The sequence below is a fragment of the Pristiophorus japonicus genome, chromosome 9, assembly GCF_044704955.1.
Source record: "Pristiophorus japonicus isolate sPriJap1 chromosome 9, sPriJap1.hap1, whole genome shotgun sequence".
Classification (NCBI taxonomy): domain Eukaryota; kingdom Metazoa; phylum Chordata; class Chondrichthyes; family Pristiophoridae; genus Pristiophorus; species Pristiophorus japonicus.
This window is the reverse complement of record NC_091985.1, coordinates 161,290,699-161,304,312: the sequence shown is the minus strand read 5'-3', so window position 1 is coordinate 161,304,312 and position 13,614 is coordinate 161,290,699. Positions and strand designations below refer to the sequence as shown.

The 13,614-nt window shown below is 46.8% G+C and overlaps 1 protein-coding gene across 3 annotated transcripts in view; it reads right to left on the bottom strand.

Moving 5' to 3' along the window:
* The window catches only part of serac1 (serine active site containing 1), a 114,250-nt gene that overhangs the window by 61,756 nt on the left and 38,880 nt on the right, over window positions 1-13,614 (bottom strand). The gene's annotated exons all lie outside the window — the stretch shown is intronic.

Sequence of the window (13,614 nt, the reverse complement as noted above, 5' to 3'; positions counted from 1 at the left end):
TCCCACCCTTCCTTACCCTCAACGACTATCTGTCCCACCTATGGCAGGGACTGTGGCTCTTGTATTGGACTCATTCTAAGAGTGGAAGCAAGTCTTCCTCGATTCCGAGGGACTGCCTATGATGATGATGAAATACAGTAGAGACAACATCACACAACAAAATGAAAACACCTTAGAGAAAAGGTCTCCCTTTTTGAAAATAACCTACTCATTACACTTGCATTTAAGAGTAAAAATATTAAAAAGAGTAAAAACCAGCAAAGGATGACTAAAAAAATAAGAGGGAAGATGGATTATGAAAGTAAATTAGCAAAAATATAAAAACAGATAGTAAGAGCTTCTACATATATATAAAAAGGAAGAGAGTAGCTAAAGTAAATGTTGGTCCCTTAGGGGATGAGACTGGGGAATTAATAATGGGGAACAGGAAAATGGCAGACTTTGAACAAATATTTTGCATCAGTCTTCAAGGTAGAATACATTAAAAACATCCCAATAATAGATAATCAAGGGGCTATGGGGAGGGGCGAACTTAAAACAATCACTATCACTAAAGAAAAAGTGCTCGGTAAAATAATGGGACTAAACGTGGACAAGTCCCCTGGACCCAATGGCCTGCATACTAGGGTCTGAAAAGAAGTGATTTCAGGAGGTGGTCGATACAAGGGGGATAGAGTATAAAAGCAGAGAAGTCCTGCTACAACTGTACAGGGTATTGGTGAGGCCACACCTGGAGTACAGCGTACAGTTTTGGTCTCCGTATTTAAGGAACGATATACTTGCATTGGAGGCTGTTCAGAGAAGGTTCACGAGGTTGATTCCTGAGATGAAGGGGTTGACTTATGAAGAAAGGTTCAGCATGTTGGGCCTATACTCACTGGAGTTTAGAAGAATGAGAGGTGATCTTATTGAAACATATATGATACTGAGGGGGCTTGACAAGGTGGATGCAGAGATGGTGTTTCCACTCGTGGGGGAATCTAGAAACCAGGGGCATAGTTTAAGAATAAGGGATCGCACATTTAGAACTGAGATGAGGAGAAATTTATTCTCTTAGAGGGTCGTAAATCTGTGGAATTCTCTGCCCCAGGGAGCTGTGCAGGCTGGGTCATTGACTATATTTAAGGCGGAGATAGACAGATTTTTGAATGATAAGGGAGTGAAGGGTTATGGGGAGCGGGCGGGGAAGTGGAGCGGAGTCCATGATCAGATCAGCCATGAACTTAGTGAATGGCGGAGCAGGCTCGAGGGGCCAAATGACCTAATTCTGCTTCTATTTCTTATATTATGTTCTTATGTATCTCCCCGTTTGGTGATGGAAATAATGGGGGTGGGGGGGGGGGGGGGGGGAGAAGGGATCCAACTACATTAGTGTCATATCTTGCCTCATGTTTCCCTCTTAGTGGAACAATTTTTCAAAAGAGAACAGACCCAGCAACAGCAGCTCATTGCCATCACCCGTTCGGATCCGCTCCTCCAGCACTGCAACATTGAAAATGGCAACAGCCCCTCAGGAAAACTGCCGATTTAAAATTGGTAACAGCCCACTAGCATAGGTATAGGCATGTATAGGAAGGTATAGTAAATAGAAACATAGAAAATAGGTGCAGGAGTAGGCCATTCGGCCCTTCGAGCCTGCACTGTATAGACAGGTACGGGAAGGTATATGTAGGTATGGGAAGGTTTAGGCAGGGGTAGGCTGGTGTGGGCAGGTACAGGAAGTTATAGGCAGGTACAGGAAGAGGTGATTTTAAAGCAGCAGCCAGACGGCAGAGATACCATTTAAATATCAGAGAGCTGGAGGAGTAGAGCAATGGCACTTGCTGTGCTGGTGAAATGAGAGAGAGCAGAGAGAAGATGATTTTGTGGACAGCTCTTAACAAAGGGCTGAACTTCAACGTTTTTGGGGGTGGAACTTTGGGGGCGCATTGTCTTCACCAAGGGTCACCTGATACTAGAGTATATAAAAGGTGATGTTTGATGGAGGGAAGCTTATGAAGTTGGGCTAAAAGCTGTTCAATCGATAAGATATTGAGATGACAAGAATGTCTATTCATAAAAAGACAGAATCGCACTCCCTGGGTTGAAATGAGCAGGCAAGCCAAGGAAAGAATGGAAAGATATGAATGTGAGCACACCAAAGTAAAAGTGATTTTTGATTCAAGGTTCTATTCTCACATTTACAACCTACTCCTTTAAACAGCCCACCTGTGACAGAGTGAATTGTTTTCATCCTTGACCGAAATGGTTAAAATTACATCAGCTGGGTTGTTGATTTAATTAGCAAATGGTCCCTTTCAGCAGCTGGCCGACAGCCATGATGTGCGAGGATTCTTCGCTGCAGTCAAGACCATCCACCGGCCAAACACCCAAGGCCCCACCCCACTGCTGGCCAAGAACGGAGAGGCACTCATTAAGGACACCGAGGCAGTCAGGGCCCGCTGGAAGGAGCACTTCGAAGATCTCCTTAACCGAGACTCTGCCTTCAATACAATTGCCCTCGACTCCATCCTGCAGCATGCTGCCCGCCCCCATCTCAGCAAAACCCCAGCCCTGCACGAGGTAGAAAAGGCCATCAATCAGCTCAAGAACAAGGCGGCTTCAGGAGGAGATGGAATCCTCGCCGAGGCACTTAAGTATGGCGGAGCAGCACTATTGGTACGAATGCATGACCTCATCTCTCTTATCTGGAAGAAGGAGAGCATGCCAGGAGATCTCAGAGATGCCGTAATCATGACCACCTTCAAAAATGGGGACAAGTCCGACTGCGGCAACTAGAGGAATTTCCCAGCACTGGGAAAGTCATTACAAGAATCCTCCTCAACTGTCTTCTCCCTGTGGCTGAAGAGCTCCTCCCAGAGTCACAATGTGGATTCCATTCACTAAGGTGTACAACGGACATGATCTTCACCGCGCAACAAGAAAAATGCAGGGAACACCACCAAACCTTGTACATGGCCTTCTTTGACCTCACAAAGGCCTTTGACACTGTCAACCGTGAAGGACTATGTAGCATGCTCCTCCATTTCGGCTGCCCCCAAAAGTTTGTCACCATCCTCCGCGTGCTCCACAACGACATGCAAGCTGTGATTCTGACCAACAGATTCACCACAGACCCAATCCACATCCGGACCGGGGTCAAGCAGGGCTGTGGAATCGCACCAATGCTCTTCCTCACTGCAATGCTTCATCTCACCCTCAGCAAGCTCCCCAGTGGAACTAAAGTACAGAACCAATGGGAACCTGGTCAACCTTCGCCGCCTCCAGGCTAGATCCAAGGTCGTCCCATCCTCTATCATCGAACTACAATACGCGGACAACGCTTGCATCTGCGCATATTCAGAGGCCGAACTCCAAGCCATCATCAACACCTTCACCGAGGTGTACGAAAGCATGGGCCTTACACTAAACATCCGTAAGACAAAGGTCCTCCACCAACCTGACCCCCCTACACAGCACTGCCCTCCGATCATCAAAATCCACGGCATGGCCTTGGACAACGTGGACCATTTTCCATACCTCAGGAGCCTACTATCAGCAAGGGCAGACATCGATGACGAGGTCCACACCGCCTCCAGTGTGCCAGAGCAGCCTTCTGTTGCCTGAGGAACAGAGTGTTTGAAGACCAGGACCTCAAATCTGGCACCAAGCTTATGGTCTACAGGGCAGCAGTGATATCCGCCCTCCTATATGCCTCAGAGACGTGGTCTATATACAGCAGATACCTCAAAGCGCTGGAGAAGTACCACCAGTGCTGTCTCCGCAAGATCCTGCAAATCCACTGGGAGGATAGACGCATCAACGTCAGTAATATCGTTCAGGCCAACATCCCCAGCATCGAAGCACTGACCACACTCGACCAATTCCGTTGGGTAGGACACATCATCCACATACATGACACGAGACTCCCTAAGCAAGCGCTCTACTCGGAATTCCTACACGGCAAGCGAGCCCCAGGTGGGCAGAGGAAATGTTTCAAGGACACCCTCAAAGCCTCCTTGATAAATTGCAACATCCCCACTGGTATCAGGGAATCCCTGGCCCAAGACTGCCCAAAGTGGAGGAAGAGCATCCGGGAGGGTGCTGAGCACCTTGAGTCTCGTCGCCCAGAGCATGCATAAAATAAGCGCAGACAGCGAAAGGAGCATGCGGCAAACCAGGCTCCCCACCCACCCTTTCATTCAACCACTGTCTGTCCCACCTGTGACAGAGACTGTAATTCCCGTTTTGGGCTGTTCAGTCACCTTAGAACTCACTTTTAGGGCCCAAGTTTCAAGTGGAGTTGCTCCCATTTTTTTGGAGCAACTAGTTTAGTTTGGAGTATCTTAGAAATCGCAATTCTCAGCATTTAGTTTGCTCCAGTTCTAGTGAGTTAGTTTAGTTTCGTTTTAGTTCAGTTTTTTTTTTCCCCAAAAGGGGGCGTTACCAGCCACTTACGCCTGGTTTGCAAGTTTAGGCACCGAAAAGTTACTCCAAATTAACTTAGAACGGAGACAGTGTCGACTTTTGTACGCGCAGACAAACCTTGCGTACACTTTAGAATTAGGCGCAGGTAGCCAGAGATTGGGCGGGGGTGGAAGTTAGGGGATTTTCCAAAGCATTAAACACTTCACTTTTAAAAATAAAGAACCATCATCAATAATAAATGATAAAATAAATCAATAAAAAAATGTAAAAAATAAAATAAATCATTCAATAAATCAAATAAAAAATAAAAAGTTCCTACCTCACCGACCCGTTTGGGAGCACTGACCAGGACTAGAGGCTGCGTGCTGCAGGCTGGAAATCGGCACTCTGCCTGCTCCAGGAGCCCATTCGGCCAGGGCTAGGGGCTGCGTGCTTCGGGCCCTCCCAGCAGCACACGCACACAGAATCTGGGGGCCAGGAGGTACTGCGCACGCGCGCAGCTGTCGGCACTCTTTTTTGCCCAGGGCTGTAGCTCCGCTGCTCCCCCCCACCCGTGCTGCGTCGTGCTGACTGCTGAACAGGCCCCCCACCGTGCTGCGTCGCGCTGACTGCTGAACAGGCCTGCTGCACTCGGATAATCGCGAGGTAAGTTTTTGCCGCGTTTTTCATTCCACAAAATAAGCGGGCCTCTCGGAGGTTCGCCGTTCTAGCTGATATCGGAAAATTGGGCCCTTAGAGTGGAAGCAAGGCTTCCTCGATTCCGAGGGACTGCCTATGATGATGATGGTTTCTTTATCAAAATAAATTGGTTTGTTCCATTATGACGACAAGTAGATTGCAGTGTTCATGGGGCCCCAAGTTTCCCCTCCGAGCTGGGCGCCCGTTTTTCGCGCCTAAAACGGCGCCTAAAAAAAAAATGCGCTATTCTCGAGCGCCTTGCAGCTCCATGTCTGCCTGGCGCGGCGTGCAGGGGGCGGAGCCTACCACTCGCACCGATTTTGTAAGTGGGAGGGGGCGGGTACCATTTAAATTCGTTTTTTTCCTGCCGGCAACCCTGCGCATGCGCGTTGGAGCGTTCGCGCACGCGCAGTGTGAAGGAAACATTGGCACTCGGCCATTTTTGTAGTTCTTTGTAGCTGTTTAATTTTTGAACATTTTTTAATAAAAGCACATTGCCATCGGCACATCAGCACAGAGGCTTCTTGCAGCAGTGAGAAGGCTGCAGGAAGCCTCAGAAGTTGAGGCAGCCGTTTCCCAACGGCCCCATGCCGTCTGGAACGGCTTCCTCCCCCCGCTGCGGTCGGTCAATCGGGCCCGCACTCCCCTCCCCCCCTGCCGTCGGGAACGAACAAACAAACTTGTGAGGCTGGCTGAAGCACTTTCACACAAGTAGGAAGATGGTTTATTTAATCTTTTCTTTGCTTATAAATGTTTATTCAGGTTGGATTTATTTGTATAATATTTGTAGAAGTATAAATAAGGATTTATTGTAGAATTTAATGAGTTCCCCTCCCCCCCCCTCCCCCCCCACCTCGTTCTGGACGCCTAATTTGTAACCTGCGCCTGATTTTTTAATGTGTAGAACAGGTTTTTTCAGTTCTACAAAAATCTTCACTTGCTCCATTCTAAGTTAGTTTGGAGTACGTTTTCACTGTGGAAACTTTGAAATCAGGCGTCAGTGGCCGGACACGCCCCCTTTTGAAGAAAAAAATTCTGTTCCAAAGTGGAACTGTTCTACCTGACTAGAACTGCAGAAAAAAAAAATGTGGAGAATTGCGATTTCTAAGATAGTCCGTTCTCCACCAGTTGCTCCTAAAAATCAGGCACAAATCATGTGGAAACTTGGGCCCCATATCTCTCAGCTGCTGTCCTATAAATTAGGTCATGTATTTTCTGAAGGTTCCACTGTACTTTTAATTGGACTCATGCATTTACTATGGTTTCATTCATTTAACATCGGTAGTGTTGTTTATTATACTTAAGAGGTTAAAATGCAGATGCTTTATGACAGCAAGGGGAACCTGTTAAATGCTGCTGATGGGGATAGAATCATGGAATGATTCAGCCATTCGGCCCATTGTGCCTTTGCCAGTTCTATGAGAGCTACCCCATTAGTCCCACCCCCCACTCTGTCCCCGTGGCCCTGTAAACGTATCCCCTTCAAGTAGTTGTCCAACTTGTCCCTTTTGAAAGTGACTATTGAATCTGCTTCCACCATTTGGCCAGGGAATGCTAGCGCAGTCGTAATGTTACTGGACTAGTAATCCTGAGGGCTGGACTGATAATCCAGAGACATAAGTTCAAACACCCCACAGCAGCTGGGGAATTTCAATTCTTTGAATTAAATTAATCCGGAATACAAAGCTGGGATCGGCAACGGTGAAGGAAATTTGCCATCTTTACCTGGTTTGGCCGATATGTGACTCCAGACTGTGGTTGACTTTTAACGGCCCTCTGAAATGGTCGAGCAGGTCACTCAGTTATACCAAACCTACAAAGTACAGCGGTTCAAGGCGGCGGCTCACCATCACCTTCTTGGGGGGCAATTAGGGATGGGCAATAAATGCTGGCCTTGGCAGCGACGCCCATATTCCAGGAACTAATACATTTTTTAAAAAGTCCTTTCAGGCAGTGCATTCCAGATCAACTCAGCGTAAAAAAAAAAGTTTCCTCAGATCATCTCTCAATAATCACCTTAAATCTGTATCCTCTGATCGCCAACCCTTCTACCACTGGAAACACTTTCTCCTTATTTACTCCATGAAAACCATTCATGATTTTGAACACCTCTTTCAAATTTCTTCTTAACCTTTTCTTCTCTAAAGAGAGAACACCCCCAGCTTCTCCAGTCTCACTCAGTAACCGGAGTCCTTCATCCCTGGTACCATTCTAGTAAATCCTTCCTAAAGTGTGGTGCCCAGAATTGGACACAGTACTCCAGCTGATGCCTAACCAGTGTTTTATAAAGGTTTAACATAACCTCCCTACTTTTGCACTCTTATGTCTCTACCGCTTTCAATACTTGTCCTTCTACCTTCAAAGATTTGTGTAAATACAGTACCCCCTTGAAAATTGTACCATTTAATTGATATTGCCTCTCCTCATTCTTCTATCAAACTGAATCACCTTGCACTTCTCTGTATTAAATTTAATCTGCCCTGTCTGCCGATTCCACCAGTTAGCTGATATCCTGAAGTCTGTTACTATCCTCATCACTGTTTACTACATTTCTGAGTTTTGTGTCATCTGCAAACTTTGAAATGATGCCCTATATACCAAAATCTAGGTCATTAATATATATTTATCAGTAGTGGGGAAGCTTTTAGAAATGCTAATCTTGGACAAAATTAACATTTACTTGGACAAGTGTGGAGCAATTAAGAAAAGCCAGCATGGATTCGTTAAAGGCAAATAGCGTTTAACTAACTTGATTGAGCGTTTTGATGAGGTAACAGAGAGGGTTGATGAGGGCAATGCGGTACATGGATTTCTAAAAGGCCTTTGATAAAGTGCCACACAATAGACTTGCCAGCAAAGTTGAAGCCCATGGAATAAAAGGGACAGTTGCAGCATGGATACAAAATGGGCTCAGTGAGAGGAAACAGAGAGTAGTGGTGAACGGTTGTTTTTCGGACTGGAGGAAGGTATACAGTGGTGTTCCCCAGTGGTCGGTACAAGGACCATTGCTTTTCTTGATAAATAATAATGACTTGTGCTTGGGTGTACAGGGCACAATTTCAAAATTTGCAGATCACACAAAACTTGGAAGTACAGTGAACAGTGAGGAGGAGAGTGATAGAAGTTAAGAGGACATAGACAGGCTGGTGGAATAGGTGGGCACGTGACAGATGAAATTTCAACACAGAAAAGTGTGGAGTGAAATATACATTTTGGTAAGAAGAATGAGGACAGGCAATATAAACGAAAGGGTATAATTCTAAAGGGGGTGCATGAACAGAGAGACCTGGGGCTATATGTGCACAAATCGTTGAAGGTGGCAGGGCATGTTGAGAAAGCAGTTAAAAAGAAGCATATGGGATCCTGGACTTTATAAATAGAGGCAGAGTCCAAAAGCAACAAAGTTATGATGAACCTGTATAAACCACTGATTCGGCCTCAACTGGAGTAAGTATTGCATATAATTCTGGGCACCACACTTTAGGAAGGATGCGAAGCCTTAGAGAGGATGCAGAAAAGATTTACAAGAATGGTTCCAGGGATGAGGGACTTCAGTTACGTGGATAGACTGGAGAAGCTGGGGTTGTTCTCCTTGGAGCAGAGAAGCGGGAGAGGAGATTTGATAGAGGTGTTCAAAATCAGGAGGGGTCTGGACAGAATAGGTAGAGAGAAACTGTTCCCATTGGCAGAAGGGGCGAGAACCAGAGGGCACAGATTTAAGGCGATTGACAGAAGAACCAAAGGCGACACAGTGAGTTATGATCTGCAACGCACTGCCTGATTCAATCGTGGCTTTCAAAAGGGAATTGGATAAGTAGCTGAAGCAAAAAGATTTGCAGGGCTGCGGAGAAAGGGCGGGGGAGTGGGACTATCTGAGGTGCTCCGGCAGAGGGCCAGCACGGGCTCAATGGGCCGAAAGGCCTCCTTCTGTGCTGTAACCATTCTATGATTCTATGAAAAAGAGCTGTGGTCCTAATATCTACCCCTGGGGAACACTTCTGTATACTTCCCTCCAGTTCAAAAAACTGTTCACCACTACTCTCTGCTTTCTGTCCCTCAGCCAATATTGTATCCATGCTATCACTGTCCCTTTAATCCCACAGGCTTTAATTTTGCTAACAAATCCATTATGCGGCATAAAAATAGAAAGTGCTGGAAATACTCAGCGGGTCTGGCAGCAATTGCCTGACCCGCTCAGTACTTCCAGCATTTTTTCTCTATTTGTTTTCCAGCATCGCAGTATTTTGTTTTTCTATTACGTGTTACTTGTCAAGCGTCTTTAGAAAGTCCATATACAGATGATCAATCGCACTACTGTCATCAACCCTCTCCGTTACTCCATCAAAGAACTCGATCCAGTTAGTCAAACACGATTTGTCTTTATCAAATCTGTGCTGACTTTCATTAATTAGCTGATACTTTTCCAAGAGCCAATTAATTTTGTCCCAGATTATTGTCTCTAAAACTTTCCCCACCACTGACGTTAAGCTGACTGGCCTGTAGTTGTCAGGTTTATCCCTCTCCACTTTTTTTAAACAGGGGTGTAACATTGTCAAACCTCCAGTCCTCTGACACCATCCCCATATCCAAGGAGGATTGGAAGATTGTGGCCAGAGCCTTGGCAATTCTATCCTTACTTCTCTCAGTAACCGAGGATGCCTCCCATCCGGACCGGGTGACTTTTCTACTTTGAGGACTCCCAACCTTTTAAGTACCTCCTCTTTATCTATTTTTATCCTATCCAATATCGCTACTGCCTCCTCGTCTACTGCTATATTGGCAGCATCCTCATCGCTAGTGAAGACAGATGCAAAGTACTCATTTAGTACCTCAGCCATGCCCTCTGCCTCCACAAGATCATCTTTTAAAATGTATTCATTCATGGGATGTGGGTGTCGTTGGCAAGGCAAACATTTATTGCCCATCCCTAACTGCCCTTAAGAAGGTGGTGGTGAGCCGCCTTCTTGAACTGCTGCAGTCCGTGTGGTGACGGTGCTCCCACAGTGTTGTTAGGGAGAGAGTTCCAGGATTTTGATCCAGCGACGATGAAGGAACAGCGATATATTTCCAAGTCAGGATGGTGTGTGACTTGGAGCGGAACGTGGAGGTGGTGGTGTTCCCATGCGCCTGCTGCCCTTGTCCTTCTAGGTGGTAGAGGTCACGGGTTTGGGAGGTGCTGTCAAAGAAGCCTTGCGAGTTGCTGCAGTGCATCTTGTAGATGGTACACACTGCAGCCACGGTGCATCAGTGATTGAGGGAGTGAATGTTTAAGGTGGTGGAATGGGGTGCCAATCAAGCGGGCTGCTTTGTCATGGATGGTATTGAGCTTCTCGAATCTTGTTGGAGCTGCTCTCATCCAGGCAAGTCTCCGTCACACTCCTGACTTGTGCCTTGTAGATGGTGGAAAGGCTTTGGGGAGTCAGGAGGTGAGACACTCACCACCTCTGACCTGCTTTTATAGCCGCAGTATTGAAGTGGCTGGTCCAATTAAGATTTTGGTCAATGATGACCCCCCAGGATGTTGATGGTGGGTGAATTCGGTGATGGTAAAGCCAGGATGTTCCAGCAACTCCTACCCCACCATCCCCACCCCAGGGGTCACCACCCGTCCCAGGGACATGGCTTTCCCAACCCCCTCTGCACCCCAATTCAGTCACCACCCATCTCAGGATCATCCCCACACCCCCGCAACCCACCACTGCACCCACAACCCACCTAATCAAGGCTCAGAGTTTGATTGAAATCACTTTTGAAATAAATGCGTGACGGTGGTTCAGTTGTGCGCAGTGTGGCTGCAGTTCCTTGGATCCCAGATCAGTGATCTTGCTGTTGTGATACTGCAGACTTGATTTACGGATAAAGTTTCAAGCTTAAAACAATAGTAGAGAACAGGTATCAGCACGGCACGGGCTGCCTGCTCAGAAATATGGCGCCGCGGCCTCTTAAATGTTTGAAATGATCATCAAATCGGAATGGTCGAGTCGGGTGCCGGGATTGTTCGATATTTCCATAATCCCCATATAAACCCAGCTGGCTGACGAATGCTCTTTAGGGAAGGAATTCTGCCATCCTCATCCGGTATGGCCTGTGTGTGACTGCAGGCCCACATCAGTGTGGCCAAACAAGTTACAGAGTTAAGGGTCACAAGAGATGGGCAATAAATCCTGGCCTCGACACTGAGGCCCACATCCCAAGAATGAATATATCTTTTTAAAAATCCTCTTTCCCCACATCCCACTGCTCATGAGTTAACTCAGGAACATAGAAACATAAAAACATAGAAAAAAGGTGCAGGAGCAGGCCATTCGGCCCTTCGAGCCTGCACCACCATTCAATATGATCATGGCTGATCATGCAACTTCAGTACCCCACTCCTGCCTTCTCTCTCCATATCCCCTGATCCCTTTAGCCGAAAGGGCCACATCTAACTCCCTTTTGAAAATATCCAACGAACTGGATTCAACAACTTTCTGTGGTAGAGAATTCCACAGGTTCACAATTCTCTGGGTGAAAATGTTTCTCCTCATCGCGGTCCTATATGGCTTACCCCTTATCCTTATATTGTGACTCCTGGTTCTGGACTTCCCCAACATCAGGAACATTCTTCCTGCATCTAACCTGTCCAGTCCTGTCAGAATTTGATATGCTTCTATGAGATTCCCTCTCATTCTTCTAAATTCCAGTGAATATAAGCCTAGTTGATCCAGTCTATCTTCATATGTCAGTTCTGCCATCCCGGGAATCAGTCTGGTGAACCTTTGCTGCACTCCCTCAATAACAAGAATGTCCTTCCTCAGATTAGGAGACCAAAACTGCACACAATACTCAAGGTGTGGTCTCACCAAGGCCCTATACAACTGCAGCAAGACCTCCCTGCTCCTATACTCAAATCCTCTCGCTATGAAGGCCAACGTACCATTTGCCTTATTCATCGCCTGCTGTACCTGCATGCCTACTTTCAATGACTGATGTACCATGACACCCAGGTCTCGTTGCACCTCCCCTTTTACTATTCTGTCACCATTCAGATAATAATCTGCCTTCCTGGTTTTTGCCACCAAAGTGGTTAACCTCACATTTATCCACATTATACTGCATCTGCCATGCATTTGCCCACTCACCTAACCTGTCCAAGTCACCCTGCAGCTTCATAGCATCCTCCTCACAGCTCACACTGCCATTCAGCTTAGTGTCATCTGCAAACTTGGGAGGTATTACATTCAATTTCTTTGTCTAAATCATTAATAATATATTGTAAGTAACTGGGGTCCCAGCACTGAACCTTGCAGTACCCCACTAGTCACTGCCTGCCATTCTGAAAAGGACCCGTTTATTCCCACTCTTTGCTTCCTGTCTGCCAACCAGTTCTCTATCCACGTCAATACATTACCCCCAATGCCATTTGACTTAACTTTGCACACCAATCTCTTGTGGGACCTTGTCAAAAGTCTTTTGAAAGTCCAAATACACCACATTTACTGGTTCTCCCTTATCCACTCTACTAGTTACATCCTCAAAAGATTCTAGAAGATTTGTCAAGCATGATTTCCCCTTCATAAATCCATGCTGGCTTGGACTGATCCTGTCACTGCTTTCCAAATGCGCTGCTATTACATCTTTAATAATTGATTCCAGCATTTTCCCCACTACCAATGTCAGGCTAACCGGTCTATAATTCCCTGTTTTCTCTCTCCCTCCTTTTTTTTTTAAAAAAGAGGGTTTATATTAGCTACCCTACAATCCATAGGAACTGATCCAGAGTCCACTGAATGTTGGAAAATGATCACCAATGCATCCACTATTTCTAGGGCCACTTCCTTAAGTACTCTGGGATGCAGACTATCAGGCCCTGGGGATTTATTGGCCTTCAATCCCATCAATTTCCCGAACACCATTTCCTGACTAATAAGGATTTCCCTCAGTTCCCCCTCCTCGCTAGACCCTCGGTCCCCTAGAACCTCTCCCCTTCCCCCAATCGACAGCTAGTCAGGTACAGCATCCCACAAATAAAAACCATATCTGAATGGACATGCCTAGCCCGAGCTTCAGATACATGATACAGGTGCAGCGCCTAAAATCTGGAACCCTCAGGACCAAGGCCGTTCCGGGTTTTTCCAGATTTTCGATTTGTTTTCTGACATCACAAATCTGAAACACCCGAGCCCAGGTTCGGGTATTTCTGGATTTCGGAACGTCAGAAAGCGCACAGGGGGATTCCCGCCGAAGAGCTGCTCGGACCATCCGGCCCCACCAAGGTGGTGTTCGGGCAGGGCCCCGCCGAGGAGATGTTTGCGCGGGCCGGCGAGGAGACCCCGAGGTAAGGGCGGCGAGGCCCAAGGTCGGGCAGCGGCGAGGCCCAAGGTCGGGCAGCGGCGAGGCCCCGAGGTCGGCAGGGTCGCCCGGTCCGGATTCCGGAACATTCCAGAACTCTTGATTTTGGACGCTGCACCTGTACATTCGCATTGGCCAATTCCATAACAGTTTATTTGAAAAGGACTAATGTGGTAATTGCACACGCACCACGGGACA